This window comes from Sinocyclocheilus anshuiensis, unplaced genomic scaffold (genome assembly GCF_001515605.1).
Source record: "Sinocyclocheilus anshuiensis isolate Anshui unplaced genomic scaffold, SAMN03320099.WGS_v1.1 scaffold392, whole genome shotgun sequence".
Lineage (NCBI taxonomy): Eukaryota > Metazoa > Chordata > Actinopteri > Cypriniformes > Cyprinidae > Sinocyclocheilus > Sinocyclocheilus anshuiensis.
In genome coordinates, this window is record NW_015557091.1 from 1,547,216 (window position 1) to 1,560,918 (window position 13,703).

At 34.9% G+C, this 13,703-nt stretch overlaps 1 pseudogene; it reads right to left on the reverse strand.

The window, feature by feature from the left end:
- LOC107677134 (coiled-coil domain-containing protein 178-like) overlaps nt 1-13,682 on the reverse strand; it is a 27,450-nt pseudogene extending 13,768 nt beyond the window's left edge.
- Between the last annotated feature and the right edge of the window lie 21 nt (nt 13,683-13,703).

Genomic DNA, 13,703 nt, shown 5'->3' on the forward strand with positions numbered 1-13,703 from the left:
ACTAACTAAAGTTGAAAAAGCATAATAGGACCCCTTTAAGGTTTTAAGGGGGGACATGTGGTCCAAGAAAGACTATACAATTGCAAATTTATTATAAATAAAATCCAGTTGTGGCTAATGAAGATAAATGTATTTATCTGAATGAAACCACTATAATGTCAAAAGAAATGTAAATCTGAGAAGCAAGATATTAAGTCTGGCTTTTAGAAAATATGACAAATTCAGTTTTCTTTTTCTTAAACTATTGCCAAATTGTTCTTTAAGTGTGTCTCTCTATAACGCATGACACTGTGGTCGTCATCCAGTGTTGTGCGTCACTATCCATATTTCCTATGTTCATTAACATCTCATGACTGTGACGTCCCAACGATGCGCCTGCAGGTCAATCGAAGGCACTCTGACACAGTCTCTCTTTGTTGGAAATGTTAAAAGTCGAAACGTTTCTGTTGGACGATGAATCTTTGTGCTGCTTTATTGTTTCCTGTGAGAAGTCTAAAGAGACTCTCTGCTCTGCTGCCCTACAGCAAGTTAATGGCAGACTGGCTCTATGAGGGAGGACTTTTAATTCGGCTCCTGTCTCGCACCAACAACTTGTTTGGAGTTTGCTGCTTCTGCGCGCATGGCGGATTAAGCCCCATTGCCTTTTCTTGTTTTGAACTAATGCATTCTTGATCACCGTTTAATGAAACTATATACCACATGGCGATTTCACATTAGATAAGCCATGTGAGACTTTCATCAGGCGCCGGGCTCTGACTGAGGCCATAATCCCGAAACTCAACTCCCCCAATAAATAGCTTTTCCCTCCGAAAATGAAGTGATAATACGTGGGTTTCATGCAAAACATAACATATTATCTCTGACAGAAAATTTTAAGAGCTTTCATCAAATTATTAGAGGTTACTAGAGGTGTGATACTGAGTGTCGGGTATTCCAGAGCAAAGGTGTAATATGATTTGCTAGGTATTTAATTTGTGGATATCAGAAGACACACAAACAGACAATATTAATGTACTGACAGTGTTTTAAAACATAAACCCTTGTTCGTATGTACTTAACTTTAGTGAAATTGCAGGTTAACTTTGCAAGTTCAACCAAGTTCAAGCTCAACACAATCTCATAGTGGGGCCATTTGGTCCAGTAAAGACATTTTAATTGCAAATGTATTTATAAATGAAATCCAGATTGGACAAATGAAAGTAAATTCAATTCTACTCTTTATATGGACGAATTGAATCTTTAAAGCTGAATAAGTATTAAATATAAGTGAAACACCATTTGACTCATGTTTCTCTTAAGATCAGTCTTTATAGAACGGAATGAAAACATTTTAAAGGGATAGTTCACCCAAAAATGAAAATTCTGTCATTAATTACTCACCCTTATGTCGTTTCAAACCCGTAAGACCTTCGTTCATCTTCGGAACACAAATTAAGATATTTTTGATGGAATCTGAGAGTTCTCTGACTCTGCATAGACAGCAACGCAACTGAAATGTTCCCAAGTCCAGAAACGTAGCAAGGAGATCTGTAAAATAATCCATGTGACATCAGTGGTTCATCCGCAATTATACGAAGCTACGAGAATACTTTTTGTGCACAAAAGAAAAAAAAAACTTTTATGATTTTATTCAACAATTCGTCTCCTCCGCATCACCATGTAGCGCCATTTTGGAGAGTATCAGCTGGACGTAAACAGCGTATGCTGTCCAGCGGATACTCTCCAAAATGGCGCTACAGGGTGATACGGAGGAGACGAATTGTTGAATAAGGTCGTTTTTTTCTTTTCTTTTGCACACAAAAAGTATTCTCGTAGCTTCGTAAAATTACGGTTGAACCCCTGATGTCACATGGATTATTTTACAGATCTCCTTGCTACGTTTCTGGACTTGGGAACATTTCAGTTGAGTTGCTGTCTATGCAGGGTCAGACAGCTCTCAGATTCCATCAAAAATATCTTCATTTGTGTTCCGAAGATGAACGAAGGTCTTACGGGTTTGAAACGACATGAGGGTGAGTAATTAATGACAGAATTTTCATTTTTGGGTGAACTATCCCTTTAATGTCAAAAAAATGTAATGGTGTAAAATTAATATTGAAATAATCTCATTTATCTAATAATAATAATAATGAATAATATTACATATATATACACACACACACACACACACACATTTTGAATAGCACAAATTCAACAGCCTTTGAAACTCAAAGTATTTGTAAACATTTGTACATACCTAAAGCTGTTCATATATAAAACAGTTTGCATTTTTGATGTTATTAATACATTAATATTGTACTTTTCCAAATGTATATAAATATATGAGTGCTATAACCACGTTTTATGTGCATATACCTGCAAATATTAATAACATAAAGCTGCTGTCAACACAACCAGCTAACAGTAGATAATACTGGACAAAAGGTTTTTTGTTACATATGTTTTGTTCTCAGTGTCTTGAAATGTATTATTTGGTATCACTGGGTATTCCATAAAAATGACACGGTGCATCATCATACAAAGGAAATCTAAATATTTATAAAGGTAATTTCAGCTTGAATGGTGATTGGAGCACATCAAATCCCCTAACCTATCAAATGCACTCATGCTCGTTCGGCTTCAGCTGATCTGTTTTCTGATATGTAAAGAAAACATTTGTTAACCTGGATTATAAGTATTTAAATAGCAAAGCTGATCTAGGATCAGCCCATATAGGAAGCCCTGACAAAATAATCTTGACATAAATGTAAATATGAAAGAAAGGGTTCTTAACCTCTGTGTCCTTCATGACAGCCCGGCGTTGAGTGAATCTGTGCGTGATGAGACTTCCTCTGTTGACAGGAAGCTATATCCCTGTGCACATTACCCATCACTACTGTGACTGTCCCATGTTTGAACGCCATAGTGTTTGACAAACCCCTGAAATAGACAACAAATAAAAACAAGCATGGAAGTCTAATATTTATATGGTCAAACATATATTGTTTACAGTATTTCTTACTGTAGCTCCGCTATAACATCTGGCATAGTGGTGATGGTTTGCTCCATCATCTCTGATTCTTGTTTGAACTCTTGAGACTTCAGGTCGAGCACCTTGATCTGGTTTTAAATCTCCTCGTACCTCAATAACATCACAATAAGGCTTTGCTAATAGCAAATAAATAACATACAATAATCGAATGACAAATATGGAATTATTTAAGCACTTTTAAGTTTTTAAGTAAGATATTTATAACTCATACTGTAATATAAATCAAGTATAATTTTATGCTTATAATGTTAATGCTTCATTTAAAAAAAACACACATTTTTCACATAATTTACCTTTATTCCACACCGCTCTGTCCCTTCTCTGAGAAACGCGCTGATCATTTCCTGCTTTTATGAAGCCCCGCCCTCAGAAATATGCAATGGGCTCTGATTGGTTAGCTAGCCCAGTGTGTTGTGATGGGCTAAACCTCCTCTAGTGCGCGTCTAATCGTCCCGCCCCTCACCTCAGCGGCATGTGCTCCGGTTGTATTGTAAACAATGGCGTCGTTAATATCGCTTATCAGTTTGAGCCCGATTGAGAAGCAGGGGGACGCAAGGAACAGTATTAAGAACCGCTGCTTTAGAACATTGATTTTGAAACTTGTGAATCCATTAGAATCGTTAGAAGACAGAATCGCGATTCATATATGAATAGATTTTTATGTGCACCTCTAGTTTTCTCTTCCTCTTCTCTAAAACAAGGCAGCATGGCCTCGCCCCCTTTGCTGCCTTTTCCCGGGGGCGGTGTTTATCTGGGTTTGTGATGTCACGAACCCGGGAAATAACTCGTTGTAGTCCCTACGAGCCATTTTTGTAGGCATTAAACTGACAGCATTTTAAAAGACGATATCTCCATTTGATTGAACTTTCAGCTTCGTAACTTTGCAGATATTGTTTATGCTCAAACAGCAACATTACACACTAACTAACATTAAAAAAGTGAAATCACAATCAACCACCCCTTTTAATAATAATATAGCCTAACATGTTAGATCTAATCAAATGCAAATATGAATAAAATGTTTTCATTGGAATATTCAGTTTCATTCAGTATCATCTCATGGGGAGCTGCTTTTCTGATTAAGGGTAAATATGTGCTTTCTGAGTTAACTTGAAATTATCCAATACTTGAACGATGATTTTTACAGTAAACCAGCTATATTTATTCTATGCCTGTGAGATTTACCTCAGATTTTTCTGCATATGTCTGTCTCAGTTGCTCCACCTCAGTCTCCAGCTGAGTAATTGTAGACATAGCGTCTTCATACTTTTTCTGCAGCTCACCTTTCACCCTCTCGCAGTCTGTTTGTTCACGATGAAATTCAGCTGCCTCTGCGTCCCTATAACCCTGAACGTATCAATACCAAACATTAACAGACACAGAAAATGTACACACAAACTAGTGCAACACTGACATTGCTTCATCCATTATCATCATTTTATTTACTCATTTAAAGATGTATTCATAAGGAACATCTGGTTTTACCTTGAGAATATCTAAGGTGGTCATTTCAGTGATTATCAGGGACTTCATTTTGTCTATCTCTTTCTGCCCACCAAAAAGAAAAGACATCAAAATAACATCACCTGATTATGAAGCAAAATTTGGCAAACAAGACAAAAACAAAATCCAAAGCAGCTCAAAAGTGACTATAGTCTAATTCTCTATAAACACATTATCTTAACAGTTGTATTCAATTTATTGTCAAAAGAGACCAATAAAGACATCAAAGTACTACTGTTATAAACCTCTTATGTAAAATAATTGTTTAATAATTGTTTACAGAACTATTTATTAGTTAAGTAATTATTTACTCACCTTCATGTTTTTCTAATTTTTTTTTTTTTTTAAATAAAGCTACTGTATGGCTTCAGAAGACTTGGAATATAATATGTACATACGCAGTCGCAGTGATGCCATACAAGAACCATTTTCGGTTAAATTTTTTTCTTAATTTGAAGAACATTTTAATAGTCTTGAAGAACCTTTTTCACTACAAAGAACCTTTTGGAAGTGGAAAAGCTTCCATGGATGTTGAAGGTTCTTCATTGAACCATCAATGCCAATAAAGAACCTTTATGTGTATGAGTGTTGATAGAATTCTTAAATTCTACTTTTTCAATGGAAAAACTGCATGCAGGTGTGGAATGTCATGAGGGTGAGTAAATGATGATAGAATTTAAATTTTTTTGGATACGGGCTACACATTTGTTCATTCAGTAACCTTGCTAATAAACTCATCTTTAGATCTGAATGGGGCAGGTGTCCTCTTCCCGTTCTTCAGCTCCTCCAGAAAGGTTTGGCGCTCTAGACGGTCCAGCTCGGCTTTGGTGTCTGAGTGTACAGCAGACACCTGGTCAAACTCGGCTTTGACCGGTTTCCACTGCTTCTCACTCAAACTGATCTTCAGCAGAACATGCTCACGATCCTTCAGTAGCTTTCTCACAGCCTGTTCACTGGAACAAAACAGCCACAAACAACATCATAAAACACAGTCCGTCCCACGAGATCCACTCCACGATACAGCAGCCCGCTCACAAAAATGCTTGCACAGCATTCAGCAAATTTCACAACTGGAAATGAAAACGCTCTGGATACAGTATGTGACATCCAACTGATTACACAAGATGTGCCAAATCAAAGATTAATTACTGGAATAGTTATGACACAACGCTTAAAGTTTAGTTCATTATGCATTACATTAACAACAAGCAGCCCGATTCTTGTAAAAACTCAAGCATTTACACAACATTTAACAAACTGCAGTTTGTTTACAGCAATATCAGTGAAACTAAGTAAGGTATTTTATATATACACTGTATAATATTATGCCTTTAATTTTTATGCTTTCTTTTTAAAATTAAATAAAAAACAGCATTTTAAAATTTGCATATCATTGGGTCTATACTGTTCATGGTAATATACATAAATTTCAACATTTGATTATACACCTTTTTAACGTAACGTGTCATCCACTTCCAGTTATTTTAGCTGTACAAAAACAGTCTATTATGCTGCTTGATATTGCACGAGTTTCTTATTTTTTTTTAAGTTACTTCCCTATAGAGTTCAGAGTTTCATTGTACATGTACAATGACAATAAAGTTCTTACTTACTTACAGCAACTAAGTCTCGGAAGTCTCGCGCATTCACAGAAATTAGCTCACATCCGCGTTGCAAAATAAGGTGGATAATGTATTTTTTGCATACTAAATCATTGTGTTAGTTCATGCTGCGGTGCTTCTTCACAGCATTTTAATTTCAGAAGCAATGCCACACACACCTACACATTTTTAATGAAGTGGAATTAGAGTTTTTGCATGATTTCATGACATGATCTGCGGAACACAGATTCCGTGTTGATAATTAAAGAATCCAACACTCACACAACAGACCAATGAACCACAAGACATCTCCAGCACATTTCTCATAGTGTTGTCATTTGAGTCTCCAACATGGAATCTAATGCTGATCCATAAGTTCTGTATCAAGTTGGGAAGAATCACTACTGTATATCCAGATTTTATTCCATGTCATAGTTTCTCATGATGTGTTACAGATTCAACAAAACGGCAACACATGAACAGCCCTATTGGCTTGTGTGTGAAACATATGGTCTTCATAGATCTTACGGAGGCAACGTCATTTGTTATTGCTGTACCATACCAACAGTGGATTGTTTTTCATTTGGATCGATTTCATTTTCTGCAGTTCTATGAAAAATCTATTTGCCGTACTTCTTGTTGTCTGATAAAATTAGGTTATTGTGCTTGAAATTTGGACTGTATAGAATGTATAGTGAGTATAACGTTGTTGATTGCAGTTTACCACAATTCACCACCTTTTAAAAAAAAATATCACCAAGGATTTTACAATAAAATACTATATTCAGAATTTTACTGTGAAATAACTGCAGACTAGGCCATTTACTGTCACAACATAACAAATTACTGCAAAACACAGCAGACAAAACTAATCATTAGTGACAATCAGTAATATCCAGGAATATACTTTAAATTCAATCTAAAATGTTGTGTGAGCTGAAGCTTATTGGACAAACCTTTGGTAGATCTTTCTCTTGTAGTCTTCAATTTCCAGTTTGTGCTCTTTGTTTTTGTCTCGCAGGGTCGATAACTCATGTTGCTTTTGGCTTAAGTTTGCATCCAATACAGACACCTTTTCATCACCTTCAAGTTTCTGATAAACACAGTAATGCCCATTATTTACATCTATTTATTAGATATATATGCTAATACGGACGTTTCTATTGTCAAGTCTTTGTTTGGAGGCTAAATTCAACCATATTCTCATGTTGTGCACAAAATGAAAGTCTAACCACACACAAAAGATCATATTTTTAAGCATCTTTGCATATATATATATATATATATATATATATATATATATTATCCAACTGCTTGAAAGGTCCACTGTTTGTTCTAGCACATAAGCATAAGCCTATTTTCAATTCATTTCATATTTAAACTATAACAGTCATGTGTCAAACATTCATGAAATCTAAAACATCATATAGCACCACCTACGGTCAAGCCAAGTTTCGTTCTTTTGGAAAGTTTCTAAACTTTTACAACTCTGTTGTGGCAGAACAACATCAAAAATGCACAAAATATAAATTTAAAAAGGAATAAACAAACGGCTAAAGAAACAAGTGAGCGCTCTGCGGCTCGTTCACTCATGCGTAGTGTAATTGTAAAATCAGGGCTTAGACAAAATGGAGGCTCTGAGAGAATAAACACGGCAGATCAGTGCAAGGAATCGTGGGCCTTTCCTGCCCTCCAGAGGACGTGAGGGTTGACATCTCCAACACGGCACATAATTTCACCTCTGATTTATATCATTTAAAATAACAGCCTGTTATACTTACAGATGTTTGTATTTGGTTTCGAAGCTGCAATACTTCCTTCTTCTTTATCATCAATATCTCTTCTTTATCATCTTTTTCAGCTTTTAATGTTCTGACCTAAAAAAAAAAAAAAAGGTAAGTGAAATGAATATTTGGTACAAAAGCTCTTTCAAGGGACTAATAAAAAAAAAAAAAGGAAGTAACATGAGCTTATGATTGTAACAGTCAGAATATTCCAAAAAATGTAAAATGTCTTCATAATATTTTAATGGATTTGATCGAATATCCTGTGAGCAAACTGGCAGTTGAATGTTTTCTAAATGAATACTGGTTTCTTCATGTACGTCTGTTTCCTGCCTCTCAAACTCTCAATGTTAGTTTTTCTATCGACTCTTGAATTTTTCTTTGAAACACCTCACACTGAGACTGCAGCTGCTGTAACTCACTCCTGTCGGCAGAGAAAGAGAAACTGTGTCATTCCCATGTACACATTACATGTCTATATACCGCTTCATACAGATGGAGGGAAGCAGCTGAATGACATCAGATCCTGTTAAAACATTGCTCAGTTGTGTCAGTATTTCATAAGTATTTATGTCGTTTTACCTAGAGAAAACTGTATTAGCATGTTCTATTTGTTTTTAATTTATTTGCAATGTCAATATGTGTTTTTACAAGCAGTGGTTGGTTATGTAAGTATAATAGACATCCTAAAATCTATAAATGTAATGTAGAAATTGCTAAACATGTCCACAAGGCTGATTCTAAGCAATGTTTTCCATATGAGACATTTCCAAAAATTAAAGAATTTTGTGAAATAAAAGTGTGACGTAAATGTAAGTCAAAAGTATGGCATAAATGTCAGGTGCAGCCTTTAAATGAAGATAACATGAATTAGAATGTGATTTACATCTGCAGAATGTGTTATAAAATGGCTGATTTTGAATACCATATTTTTGATATTGATATTGTAATGTGCCTACACACTGATGGATAGGAATTAAACTGTGAAGACGGAGAGAACAGCATTTTAGTGACACCTTCTGTCTGGATTGATATAACAAGAGTGAACTGAAATAAAAATATAGGCCTGATGTCAGTATCCAGATGACAAAAAAGGACTCACTGCTTGTCACTCAGATGATTTCTGATCGTTTCCATTTCTTTGTTCATTTCTCCTTTCCTAAGGTCTGCTCTGAATTCCTCATTTTTAAACTTCTCCTGAAGACTCTTTAGCTTCTGAGAGATGTTTGAAAACGTCTCACTGGCCTAGAGGAACATTTGTGACAATGTCTTTATGAATAAACATAATAGTCTGACAATGTTTATCATGGCAACATGGCTCAACAGTAAAAATGGCATCCCAAAACAGCCAATGAGCTCAGAGGTTGTTTAGCAGTTTTAAATGCTTCTGTAGAAGTCAGTATTATTTCAGCTTTTTTCAGATTTTCCTTAAACAACTTTTACATTTGTATTTATCCAAATGTGTAGGAAAACACTTCATATATATTGTATTTGATTATAATAATCAGGGACTTATAGTTTTATCAATAATTTGACTCAATTATGTCATTCACAATGCTTCATGGGATGAATAGTCAGTGTTGTTATTGTAAACCAAAAGTCAAATTATTAAAAAAGTGTTTTAGTTAACTGAAAGCAGGAATAAAATTAAATATTAAAATGAATATAAATATTAGGTGAAACATTTTAAATTAGGAAAATCTGAAAATTGCTTTGGCAACTACATGAAATAAGTTGAAGTACTAAAAACTGAAACTGAAACAAAAATAAAGCTAAATAAGAAATATTAATTAAAAAAACTATAAAAATGACGAAAGCACATGAAATTACTAAAACAAACTTTAAAATATGTTTTATTATTTTAATTCAAATGTAATTTTAATATAAAAAAATAAACTAATTAAAATATTATTAAATTCTATAATAGTATATAAATAATACTATAATAACAGTGGGTAGTTCATTCACAAAATAAACACTTCAGTTTAGCACTCTTTATTGATGAATTCTTTGAAAAAATAAACTGGAAAAACCAGTCCTCTGAAAAAGTGGGTGGTCTCTGTTGCACTCCTCTAGCACGTTCTGGACTCTTTAGTTAGACTTACATCCCTTCTTCTCTTTGGTTTTGTCTTATTGATTTCAGGTCCTCTAAACAAGCCAACAAACAGGTTTCGCAGTAAACGCACCTCACTTTGTGCTGTTTGGACCTGCTTGATGATTTCACTTTCCAGCTGGAGTCTCTCGTGCACGAGCGGCCCGCGTTTCCTCATAAAATTGATATCCTCCTTCAGACGTCGGTTCAGCACCTCCGTGTGGGTCAGTCTGTCTCTCACCTGCGGCAGCTGATCTCTCCTCATTTTCAGTTGCCACGTCAGCTCAGCGATGTCTGTGCTGCAGGCTTCACGCTCGGACCATGCAAATATAAGACAGACAGATGCGAAAAGTTAAGGATGGAGCAGAAAAGAGATTATTTTGGTAATTCAACTTTTTTAAAGACCCCATAACATAAGTTTTGTGGCTTTTAGTCCATATATGTAAAAATGTGAAATTTTGCCTTGACAACTAACTGAAATAAAATCCTTTTAAGTTTTTATATTGTATTTTATTGCCTTTAACATTTACTTTATTTGATTTAATATAAATTACTTTATATTTGTGCTCCTCAAGCCATTTTTGTGTGTTTTTGATGACCCTGTTGAATATTTTTGACTGTACATTGTAATAGAATAGAATAGAATAGAATAGAACAGAATAGAATAGACACTTTATTACCACATTACTGGGCCTGAAGTAAAATGTTAGAGCTGGAAAAAACAGTTTGAACATAAATTGCATGCCGTAATCAATATCCAGTCTGACCTTTCTGCACTGCTATAGGAAACTCATTCTGCTTCCAGAGACGGAGGCTGTGCAATTTCTCTGAAAGTTTCTTTGCTTTCTCCTTTTCTTCCAGTAGAGCCTTCTCTGCCTCTCTGCGGTCCAACTCAAGACGCTCGATCAAACTCATCACCTCCATCAGGACATCTGTGGCACTGTTTATTTACAAATGATTAAATGATTATTATGTTATTACTGTTAATTGAAATAAAGCTGGAATAAATTAAAATATTAAAATTAGATATAAAAAGTGTATATATATATATATATATATGGAACACACATACAATAGATATATATATATAATAAAAAACTAATAGAAAGCACAGCAAAATTAAATTAAAATGAAAAGTGAAAATATAAAAATCTTAATGTAATGATTATGAAAAATCTTAATGTAATAATTATATAAATAGAGTTATGCACCGAAGTTCTGTATAATACTTCAATATTTCAAATCCCCCACTATGTAAAGAAAACTAAATGCATATTATAACCAAAATATTAAGGAGATTCAAGACTGTCCATCATTACATTGTACATTAAAAGTCCCATGCCTTCAATATACAGCTCTGCATTCAAACACATATAAAAACACAAAGGCCAAATACACTATTTAATCAGCAAGGTTTTAATAATATTAATAAATTAAGCTATTAATTAATTTACAATTATTTTCTGGTGATATGTTAGAGCCCACATACTATATAATAGGTATAAGACTGCTGATCACAAGTGCTGTCTTACTGGACAAAATGGTTTCAATTGATGTATGTGATGTGAAAAATCTATAATGCTTTATGGCTCACTTCCAAACGACACTGTGGTTGTTTTCATGTGCAGTTTCATGCTGAGCATTATCACCCTAGAAGAGAGGAGACATTCATTATTCATTCATTATGTAATATGAGAGCAAAGAAAATAAGATGTGATTCAACTCATATAACTGAGCTCAATCTGGGTTGGATCTGTGTGGTGCTGGTTTTGATCTAAGGCTTGAATTATTGTGGTTGAGTCTTGGTCAGAGATGGTATAAAATAATAAAATCCATCTTCATGTTATGTTTGATTCTACCTGTTGGCCCCAGTTTTCCAGTTTGGGCTTCAGGTCCTGGATATGACATACTGCTTTGTTCACACATGGTGCTGGAGTGTTAACCAGAGCACAGCAGCGACGCCTGCTGGAGCTAACAGTCTCTCCCTGCTCTGAAATGCACAACTGACTTTGATCACAGAGATCATGACGATCTCACATTGAATCATATATACTGAAACCTTAAAGGAATAGTTCACCCAAAAAAATTAAAAGTTGCTTAAAATGTACTCATCCTCAGGCCACACAAGATGTAGTTGGTTTGTTTCTTCATTGGCACAGATTTTGAGAAATGTAGCATTACATCTCTTGCTCACCAATGGATCATCTGCAGTGAATGGGTGCCCTCAGAATGAGAGTCCAAACAGCTGATAAAAAGTCCAAACAGCTGATAAACACATCACAATAATTCACAAGTAATCCACACCACTCCAGTCCAGCAATTAATGTCTTGTGAAGCCAAAAGCCACGTTTGTAAGAAACAAATCCATCATTAAGATGTTTTTAACTTCAAAACAGTCCTCTGTTTATAATATTGCTTTTCCCAGTGAAAAAGCAGTCTCATCTGAATCGAGAGAAATATGCACAGATCAAGCACTGTTTACAAGCAAAAAGAGGACAACAAGGGATGGACTATTTCACTGGAGGAAGTGTTGTTATGGATTATGGATTTGTATTTTGGCAGCTTTTCACCAAGACATTTATTGCTGGACTGGAGTGGTGTGGATTACTTGTGGATTATTGTGATGTTTTTATCAGCTGTTTGGACTCTCATTCTGACGGCACCCATTCACTGCAGATGATCCATTGGTGAGCAAGTGATGTAATGCTAAATTGCTCCAGATCTGTTCCCATGAGGAAACAAACTCATCTACACCTTGTTTGGCCTGAGGGTGAGTACATTTTCAGCAAATTTTCATTTTTGGGTGAACTATTCCTTTAAAGGTCAACATAAAATGGCATGCACAACCCATTTTACTTCCACATTCTGACATATTTTAGAGTGAAACAGCATACAGAATAGAAAAGGGTGGGCTTTTTATCCAAGTGAAGAATGGTAGAAAATTGTGAAGACAATTATTATTTTTTTGTTTAGAATAACGTGCACGGATTAAATGTTCAAAATAAGACCAAAAACATGCATTAAGACAGTAAATAGACAGTTCTGATTTCTTGTTGTCTTTTAGGATGCTTAGGAAAATATATCAAGGATCCTGATCCCTATATACTCCGTGCTTAGCAAATAATATTGTTAAACAATACTGCACTTTACCTTGTAAGAATGCTCCTTTACTTGAAGGAAACTTGAGTAACTTTATGTCAGGCATCTCTCAAAAAACATCTATGAAAATCAAAATCAATGACTGAATGTATCATGATCACATACTATTAAAACCAATGCTTCTCTAAGCTTGATGATATCAAAAAGCATTACTATGGTAACTTACTGTGATTTTTTTTTTAAGTTTTTGTTATTTTTTAAAAGATTTTTATGTGGTCGACATTGGCTTTATATAGAACGATCATACATTGACATTAATCAAAACAGCTGTTTAACTACCGTCTGCACAAAATAAACAGTTATCTTAAGTTAATTAGTAATGAACGCAGGTTAAACAAGGTTAATAGTCGCATGTATCAGCTGACTACAGCAACATAACAGGTTTGACTACTTACATTATTAGCTGCTAAAGCGCTGCACGTTGAGCCATTGATGACATTTATTTGAATTTTGACCCATCAAGCGCGATATGATAAATGTTGACACATATCTCGCCACTGTGTCACGTCGCGGCCCGTTTCAGACTTTGTTTA